An 11,197-nucleotide genomic window follows, 5' to 3' on the forward strand; every position below is an offset into this window, starting at 1 on the left:
TTTGGGGGGCTTTTGTATTTTCTTTTGTCTTGGTGTTTTGGTGCATTTAGGTGTGGGTTTCATAGCAGTTGTTTTTCTGCTGTGATCACCTTGAGCAGTGGGCTCAGTTGCAGGTACCAGAGGAGTAGTGGTAGTTGCTAAAGTCTGCTCAGGAGCCTTTGCTTGTGTTTTAGACACTTTTGATACCCTTGTAAATGTTACAGGTGTAAGGCCATTTATTTGAAAAGGTTAACTCTGCATGAGTACATGAGCATCATCCTTTCCAAATTTCTTTTGAAAATAAAAGCTTAGGAACCTTGGAAATAGTAAAAATGATTTGCTAGTAACATTTTTGACCAAGTCATCAAAGATCTCCTGGGAATAGTTAAAGTTTTCCCCATGCAAGATAGCATAACCCAGGTATTGGATCTTTATTGGAATTTCATTGAAAGCAGTGGTCTTATTAGAAACACACATTAAGAGGGTATGAAACAAAAACCTTGTGGCAGGGGGAAAACTGTCTTTTTGCAAAGTGTCTTTTTTCATTTCCTTTGCATACCCTCTTTCTAAAAATTCTGTTTGATACTCTACTTTAGGGAAAGAAGTTTTACCTAGAAGATCATTGAGTTCAAACACTTCAGAGATGGTTTGTGGTGTGATTTTAACTTTAACACCCTTTATCGAGGAATTGATGGCTATGGGCGTTTCATCTTGAGATTCAAGTTTTACATTTTTCCAAAATTCCCTCTTGGTTGCCAAGTAAATTGGAGCATCAGAAGTCAACAAAGTTTTGTACTTTGAAGACGAAAGAGCATCTATGACGGAATTGAAGGTTTCAGTGTTACTTGGTTTTGTCAACAGACCCAAGTAGTTATGGGGAGATTTGTATGGAATTTCTATGACCTTTTGAGTGGATTTCTCAGATGATGAAGACGGTGATTTTGCCATTTGAGGAAGAAGGACGATGAGGAATTTTGAGAGAAATGGAAGATAACTGCTTTGAGAAAGTAATTTTGAATTCGATTCGATAGTAAAAACCCTGTTTGTGGGTTTTGATCAGGGTTTTATAGCGGAAAAAGTGAATGCTTACGTGGCAGCGGTTACAAAAGATCTGACCACTATGTACTGTCCACGAGCCAACCCCTGATGTGTAATGGAAGACAGTTGTTTTATGAAGCCAGTGATGAAATAATATCAGTGGTTGTAATGGTTACAATAAAAACAATGGGAGACTTTAAGCCATCAGTGGATAGCCTATCAGTCCTGATAGTGCAATGTTGAGATTATTAAAATAAACTATTACAATGGATTTTTGATTTTCTGAAAACATTTTGATGCTTATAATTCATGAAAAATTTTCATTTTAACTATTTTTAAGATGCATGTTGAGATTATTAAAATAAAGTATTACATAGAAAAATAGAAATTTAATGAAATATTTATAACGATTACACGCTAGAGTTAACACTTGTTAGGATTTCGTAGGTAAAATTGTAACGATTAGGTAAAATTGTAATTTCATTGTAATTCAATTTTTAACTATCAGTGGATAGCATACATTGATTGAAACATTAATGTTTGGTCACTCAGTGGTCAACATGAAAAATGAAGAAACAGAGGTTGTCTTTTAACAGTGAATAACATTTAACAATCAGATGTTTGAGCCAAAACAGTGGTTGTAACTATTTTGAGGATGTTTGACGTTAAACAGATATTTGACCTTAAAAATCTGTTTGGACATAAACAGATGCTGCTACTGAGGAGTGGTTTTCCTTTCGTTGATCAAGCTTTAGGTACATAAGTACTTCTCTTTAACAGGGCTTTGTCTTCAACAGGGGATAGGCCTCATCAGTCTTTAAGTCCATCAGTCTTTATAAGGAGCAATGGTTAATTATAACAGTCCTTAGCATGATCAGCTGTTATAACCACAACATAACCCTTTGAGAGGAAGGAAGTGTCCGTCTATTCATTTGAGAGGACTCATTGCATTACATCCCTATTAAAAACAGAATCCATAAATTTAGGGAAAATAGATTTGAAAGATGATAACCCAACAGTGCAGGATCTCATTCTACAGCTCCGATCAATTCAGGGGTATTCTCAAATAATGGTTCCTAGATGTTTGAAGAACGACAAAGACAGGCAAATGTACATAGTGCTGCTTCTTTGAACATTTGTCGGTCTTCAAACATCTGCGAATCTACGAAGCATTATCTTATTGGAATGTAACGATTAGGTAAAATTGTAATTTCATTTTAATTCTAGTTTTCATTTGATAATTTCATTCTATAATTAAATAACCACATCAACAATAAAAATGTGAGCAGTGGATGTTTTTTAGGAAAACCAATGATTGTCAATATCAGTGGATGTAAGGCCCCTAACCGGGCACCCTACAGTCGGGTCACATCATAATGTACTATATTAAAATAACTCTATATTTATATACGCAACGGAAATTTTCAATTAAAAATAGTACATAATTTATTTAAACACAAAAATGGTTTTTTTTTTGGTTAACAAACCAAATGCCTTCCACCATAACACGAGTAATCTCGTCTGCAAGCCAAGAGCAACCCCGACTTGAATCACACACCTGCAAGACAATCTAACATACATGCAAAAGTCAGCTACGCTGAATGAGTTCTATTAGTTTAAGTTGAAGTATTTAAAACACATCACAAACGCTTTGTTTGAAAACCAGAACTCCATCATTGTAAACTCACTAATGTTTATTAAAATACATTAACATCATTTTAAAGTTTAATGACTCCAACCCGTGACCCAAAACTCCACCCATATCCTCGGTCTAATCATCCTACAAGTAATCCTTTCCGATATGGATCAGATTACTTAAACACCAAAGGATAACCCGCAATGCATCTTAATTCATAGGACCATTAACCAAACCGACTCGTATCTAGGATATAACAATTAATGGCCTAAAAACATTCGTCACCCACATCATTTAACATCATCTGTCAACTAAACAAATAATCATCATTTACCTACCATTTTACTAACACGAAACACATAAGCACATAAGGTGGGAACCTAACACATCAGTTGTTGCCCGTAGGCTATCATCATCTGCCCTCGTCAGGGCACCCTCGTCAGGGTTTCGTCTCCTCCAATTTGACCCGAAGAGTCCGTCACCCGCATAATACCCCAAAGGGTTCATCGTTGCCACTAGGGCTAATCATCTAAACATCTCAGTGGTGTTTCTCGTGACCTGACGCCACCCCGAAGGTAACGTCGCCATCACTAGTAACCCACATCTCGTGATTTGATGCCACCCCGAAGGTAACGCCGCCATCACTAGTAACCCACATCAAGCACCTCAAGGATGCTAATTCACATAAGGCATAAAAATACACACACAAGGTTAAAAACACCTTAACTACCCGAAAACCACTACCTTGACATTTTCGCTACCACTAAGGTTCGAAACGTATGATAAAATTATCAAATAAAATTTATCACGACACAAGTCGTGCTTTTAATATCGACACCTACCACACCCCATACATATACGGCCTCGACATCACTAAATAAAATGTCTTACGCCTATGCAAGACTAACAAAGCCGGATTAACCAATACGTCATAAAAACCATTAACCGAGGAAAACGTTTATAAAACATTTTAAAACTCAAAGCTCATAAATTAATTAAATTGTAACACGTACGGAAAACATGTGAAAAGCATGTACGCTAGTCCCGAAAATATTTAAGAAAAAGAGGAATAGAACTCACTAGTTGCGAAGCTTCCAGATTCCACGAGCCAACCTTACTGCAAACTCGTCCTCAAGCACGAGCCTCCTAGCTTAAATTAATTGAGCTGCTTGTGTACCAGGTTAAATGAATTCACTAGCTTGCTTGTATGCTTGCTTCTTTTATACGATACTTCTTTGACTTTTTGACATGCTTGTGAGGCTGGTTGCTTCAATATCTTGCTTTTGTTTCGATGTATGGTAAGTACCAGCTAGCTAGCTTGTTAACTTCACCTATCTAGATGCTTGCTCCTTATTATCCGGTTTTTTTTAATCACAACAGTATCCATCACAAGTTCCCTAATTAAAATATTAACAATCAACCGGGTCCCTTTACGCACTTCAACTTGCAAACACATGGGTTCAGCCTTCATATCCAACCCCCATGAAACAATAATATCGTCATCACCATCCCATGAAACATGCTCAACATCACAATTATCCCCATGCAACATTGTAATTTAAACTGTGGCATCTTGGCTAACACTTCGTAACCCAAGAGTATAAACCCATGGTTCAAATATAAAATATTGTCACCATATTCTTATTCTAAGCTTGCAGGCTATAATACACATCACCCATGTCATTAGTAACCATCATCATCCATCCATGCATACTTATAATCGAGATATGTTCATCGCCATCATTGTTCCGCTCCGAAACCACCTACATCAACACCACCGTGCTCACACATCGTTACCACCATACTCCAAACACCACCACGACCATCGCCTTCACCATCCGCCATATCCGCCGTTACCCCGCACCGTCACCTCTGAACGCCATCATTCACCACTGTCCTCTCCACCAAACATCAACTTCATTACCGAATGTCGCCTACATCGCCAAACATCACCGCCGTATCCCCCCGCCACCAATACGGTTGCCACCTCCTCCCTCTTCAATCGTCATCATGAAATCATAGTCTATCATTATAAAAATTATGAGATGCCACACTAGCCAAAACGTGACAACAAACATCTACACAATAGATCATCAACCTTACTAGTTTTCCATGCAAAACCCAAGAAGCTTTAATACATTCCAACCATAATGCAAAAACATAACTGATTCTCTTTATGTCATGCATAATATCACCCATCATGCAAAGCCCCCTAGGTTCGGTTTACAAACCCCACCCGATTCCAAGACCTACTCAATCACCGAAGGGCCAAACCTTCACCGTAGCCACAACCGACCACTCCGTCGGCCATGACCAATCCTAACCAGAACTCGTACAACAACGATTAAACGAGCGAACGTAAAGGAGATTACCTTGTCGCGAATTAACTGTCACACGACTTAAAACCACGTTGAACCAATGACAAAAGCCAAGAAGCAGATCTTATCTTTGGTGCCTCCTTCGCGATGGATTCCAGTACCTTAAAGTTTAACGAAGTCACAATCGATATTCCTAACCGCCGCCGTAGGGTTTTTGGAAGAAATGAAGATGAATCCATAATTCAACGAGATGGAATAATATTTGAAGGAATGTTTGTTTTCAAATTTACACTTTGATCCCTGGAGTTCATCCTTAAGGCAACTTGATCCCAATATAATAAAACCCTGTTTCACTCTTCACCTAAGGGTGAGCGGGGCGTTCTCGGTGACCCCTTGCGGTGACCTCCTCCACCTCTTAGGGGTGATGCCGCCATTCATTCGGGGACCACGATCGCGGACCAACATCGGTGGAAAGTCACCGAAGAGAGAGGGAGGCTGCGTCCAATCAATTCTTTTCTTTTCTTTTTTTTTAATAAAAACCAAGTCACCTAAGAGGGGAGTGCCGCCATCAATTTAGGGTGTTAGGGGAGTTTAAGAGGGGAGTTGACGTGGCACACGAGGATTGGTTATGCGTAAGAGAGGGGACTCCCCTCTTAGGGGAGTGCCCCTTACACCCTAATACCCCCTTCAAGTTCATTAAATTGGAATCAACGCGTCTATGACTATACCTTGTCTCGTGGCCCACATGTCTCGTTTGCTACTACATTAAATAATATAAGTTTATAAAAATTCAGGATGTTACAGTGGATGTCAACAATAAAAATGTGAGCCGTGAATATTTTTTAACTATCAGTGGATAGCTAACAGTGATTGAAACACAGATGTTTGGTCAATCAGTGGTCAACATGAAGAATAAAGAAACAGAGGTTGAACATCAAACCAATCCTTGACAATATTAAACCTCTGTTAACTTACCAAACAGATGTTCAGACACAATTCAACATCAACATAATCTAAATCTTACTCAAACACTAAATAATAAGTAAAAATAAAACACAACTTAGATTCATAAAATTAAATTTATTCATTTAAACATGACCTTAAAACTAAAAGTCCAATAATTACATCACATACTGAACAATATTAAAGTTCAAATCTAAGAATAACAATAAGAATTAAGAAAGTTTAGTTTCAACTCCATTGATTGCTGAACCTCTTGATGTATGTCCTTCAGCATCGCCATGAACTGCACGTCTCTATCACCGCACTCTATATTACTGACAACACAAATAAAAAACAAACCTAAAATGCAATCGTCTCTTCTCAACTGTTGTAGCACATCTGAGTTTTCACGATATTGGACGAATCTATACTTTCTATAAAAGGAGAAAATCTTCCTGACGCAAGAAAACCTAACTTTCGATTTAACAAAAATACATATCGTCCATTGAAGCTGCAACTTTTCACGATAGAAGATACATATCGTCCGTTCAAGCTGCAACTCTCACATCAAAGAATGTAGCACATGCAACTTCTCACGATGTTGCAACAATGATACTGCAACATCGATATTGAAACGTTGATGTGGGATGCGAATTTTCATTGAAACGACGATGTTGGAACAATGATACTGGAACGATAACATGTAAACATAAACAACAAACATTCGAACAAAGAAGTGTAATCGGAGATTAGCAGCTGAATCACAAGAATGATGCATTTGAGAGAGAGAGAGAGAGAGAGAGAGAGAGAGAGAGATACGCTCACATATATGAGCGAGCGAGATTTGAATGTGACACCAGATAATTATATCTTATTTATAGGATTAGAATATATGGTTTGAATTTTGAATTTCAAAATTACTGATATTATGAGTAATTACTGGTCTGATTTGAAAGCAATTGTCATGATGTTTATTGGGAACTGAAAGGTAAGTAGTGTATATCCTTATTTCCAGCTTTATTAAACTAAAAAAATATTAGAAATGAAATGCAAAGTAGGAAACAAAAGAGAGAGAACGTCAATTTTAAATTACCATTTTGCATATTTTGAATTTCAAAATTACTGATATTATCAGTAATTACTGATCTGATTTGAAAGCAATTGTCATGATGACTTTTCTAATTTTTATTTTAACTTTAGTTAAGAGATAATAACCGTCAGTTTGAAATTCACATTTTGCATATTTTAAATGTCCAAAGCTCAAGAAATTGACATTAATTATTGATTTGATTTGCAACAAATAGTCATCAAGAATTTTTTTTATTTTTTAATTTAACTTTAAATTTTATCACGAAAACAATGTTGGAGGAACTCTTATCTCATTGGAATGTAACGATTAGATAAAATGGTAATTTCATTGTAATTCTAGTTTTTTATTTGATAATTTCAATCTATCACTAATTAACACCATCAGTAATAAAAATGTGAGCAGCGGCTGTTTTTTAGGAAAACTGCTGATGGTCAATATCAATGGATGTCAACAATAAAAAACTGAGCAGTGGCTATTTTTTCCTATCAGTGGATACCCATCAGTTTTTTAAACACTGATGTTTGGTCAGTCAGTAGTCAACACGAAAATTGAAGAAACAGAGGTTGTATTTCAGCAGTGGATAACTTTTAACAATCAAATGGTTCAACCAACACAGTGGTTGTAACAAGCTTTTAAACAGAAGTTGGGCCTTAAACAGATGTTTCGCCTTATATATCAGTTGTCAGGACTTAAACAGAAGTTTGACCTTAAACACTTGTTTGCCCATAAAAAGAAGTTTGACCATAAACAGATATTTGGCCTTAAACAAATGTTCGAGCTTAAACAAATGTTTGCCCATAAACATTTGTTTGAAAAAAAAAAAGACCAATTTCAAGAATACTATACTCAAACAATCAAAATGAGGAGCTTAATAAACACAAAGACTGTTATAGCAAATAACCTCTGCTGATAAAACAACCTCTGCTACTGAATATGAATACAAAAGCATCATAAAGCTAACATCTACTGTTGAAACAAAGGTCTACAAAACATAACATCTGCTGATCATTCCAAATATTTGTTTACACACGCCTCATGTTTAACAGCAGTGCTTTAACAGACCACGATCAACAGATGATTATATAATAACAATAATATTCAAACTGTAGCAATTACATTTTCATAAATCTAACAACCATCATCAAAGCTGTAACAAAATCTAAACACCGATACACTAAACACTGTTACATAAGAAAAACTGATACATAAATACTGATGTTGAATCCGCTGTAGATACTGAACCACTGTTGTTACTGAGCAGTGGTTTTCCTTTGGTTGATCAGGCCTTAGGTATATCCTTATTTCCAACTTTATTAAACTAAAAAAATATTAGAAATGAAATGCAAAGTACGAAACAAAGAGAGAACGTCAATTTTAAATTACCATTTTGCATATTTTGAATTTCAAAATTACTGAAATTTTCAGTAATTACTGATCTGATTTGAAAGCAATTGTCATGATGACTTTTCTAATTTTTATTTTAACTTTAGTTAAGAGATAATAACCGTCAGTTTGAAATTCACATTTGCATATTTTAAATGTCAAAAGCTCAAGAAATTGACATTAATTATTGATTTGATTTGCAACAAATAGTCATCAAGAATTTTTTTTTAATTTAACTTTAAATTTTATCACGAAAACAATTTTGGAGGAACTCTTATCTCATTGGAATGTAACGATTAGGTAAAATGGTAATTTCATTGTAATTCTAGTTTTTACTTGATAATTTCAATCTATCACTAATTAACACCATCAGTAATAAAAATGTGAGCAGTGGCTGTTTTTTAGGAAAACCGCTGATGGTCAATATCAATGGATGTCAACAATAAAAAACTGAGCAGCGGCTATTTTTTCTTATCAGTGGATACCCATCAGTCTTTTAAACACTGATGTTTGGTCAGTCAGTGGTCAACACGAAGATTGAAGAAATAGAGGTTGTATTTCAGCAGTGGATAACTTTTAACAATCAGGTGTTCCAACCAACAGAGTGGTTGTAACAGGCTTTTAAACAGAAGTTGGGCCTTAAACAGATGTTTCGCCTTATATATCAGTTGTCTGGACTTAAACAGAAGTTTGACCTTAAACACATGTTTGCCCATAAACAGAAGTTTGACCATTAACAGATGTTTGGCCTTAAACAAATGTTCGAGCTTAAACAAATGTTTACCTATAAACATCTGCTTGCAAAAAAAGACCAATTTCAAGAATACTATACCCAAACAATCAAAATGAGGAGCTTAATAAACACAAAGACTGTTATAGCAAATAACCTCTGCTGATAAAACAACCTCTGCTACTGAATATGCATACAAAACATCATAAAGCTAACATCTTGTTGTTGAAACAAAGGTCTACAAAACATAACATCTGCTGATCATTCCACAGTATAAATTGCTAACATCTTCTGTGACTTAACAGTGATATAGTTCAACAGAGGATTTCAAATATCTGTTTACACACACCTCATGTTTAACAACAGTGCTTTAACAGACCACAATCAACAGATGATAATATAATAACAATAATATTCAAACTGTAGCAATTACATTTTCATAAATCTAACAACCATCATCGAAGCTGTAACAAAATCTAAACACCGATACACTAAACACTGTTACATAAGAAAAACTGATACATAAATACTGATGTTGAATCCGCTGTAGATACTAAACCACTGCTGTTACTGAGCAGTGGTTTTCCTTTGGTTGATCAGGCCTTAGGTACATAAGTGCCTCTCTTTAACAGCTTTGTCTTCAACAGTGTGCGTCTATTCAATTGAGAGAAATCATTACATTACATCCCTGTTGAAAAACAGAATCAATATATTTAGGGAAAATGGGATTGAAAGATGATAATCCCACAGTGGAGGATCTCATTCGACAGCTCCAATAAATCTGATGGTATTCTCAAACAATGCTTCCTAGATTTTTGAAGACCGACAAAGACCAACAAACGTCCACAGTGATACTTCTTTAGACATTTGTCGGTCTTCAAAAATGTATTAAACATTATTTGAGAATACAATTGAATTTATCGGAGATGTAGAATGAGATCCTCAACTGTTGAGTTATCATCTTTCAACGCCATTTTCCGTAAATATATCAATTCTGCTTTTCAGACCTCCCAAAGCCACCTATCAGCCTCCAAAGAGATCGAGACAGCTTGAAGCATAAGCTAGACTTGCTGTCATTCCACCAGTTGAGTATTTAATCCCAATCTATACCAACTGAAAATCAATCTATGACATCTGTGCTTGTAATCATTGTAAACAGTTCAGTTATCAATGAAATAAAATTATTTGATCCCAATGTTTGTTTGTTGATGTTTGATGTTTTTCATGTTTTGGTTTTTATTCAATTTCAAACTCTGTATCACTTTCTGGAGAAATATAAGCAAACTGGTGCGTAAACGTAATCAGTTTAACGCGTCAAATACTCCGAAACATCAATTTATGCTTAACATACCTTAAATAACCTATACAAAACTTAGAAATAAGTTTTGAAGGCTTTGGTATGGCAAAATCAAGTTTATTCGCTTACAGGGACTAAAATTGACAAACTGTGAAAGTATGCCAATCTGAACTGTAACGAACATTCCGGAACTTGATCATAAGTTAAACACACCTTAAATATCCTTTACATAGCTTAGAAATAGGCTTTGAGGGGTTCGGAGTGCTAAAATAAACTTTGTGCTCATTCAGGGACTAAAAGCGTCAAAAAGTGCATAAGTTTGCATTTTCGCGCAAAACTTACGTTCTGAATACATCCGGACATCCAAAAATTTATGCAAGCATTGAAATATTATGTTTTAGTGTTTGACATGAGAAAAATTCATTCATCGCGCAATTTGGATTGTTTTCGCGTTCGTTACGACTTCCGTCGTAATTAAGCGAATAACGCGATCGTACGACCAAACGAACCGACATCCGAGATATTTTTGAGCATGTTTTGAGTTCCCTATACTTTAACTTCATTTTAGAGGCTTGAAATGAGGTTAACGGGGCTTAAACGTGCCAAAAAAATGGGCCAAAATACATGTTTCTGAAGTGCAGGGACTATAACTGCAATTTCTGAACTGTGACCCTCAGGCGGGGCGCGTAAGATCCCATGTATAGCTTACGCGGGCCGCGTGGCCTCCCCAGAACTGCAAAAACAGTTTACCCAGCTGTAAACAGCTGTTACACTCACAAAAACC

The sequence above is a fragment of the Helianthus annuus genome, chromosome 13, assembly GCF_002127325.2.
Source record: "Helianthus annuus cultivar XRQ/B chromosome 13, HanXRQr2.0-SUNRISE, whole genome shotgun sequence".
Taxonomy (NCBI): Eukaryota; Viridiplantae; Streptophyta; class Magnoliopsida; order Asterales; family Asteraceae; genus Helianthus; species Helianthus annuus.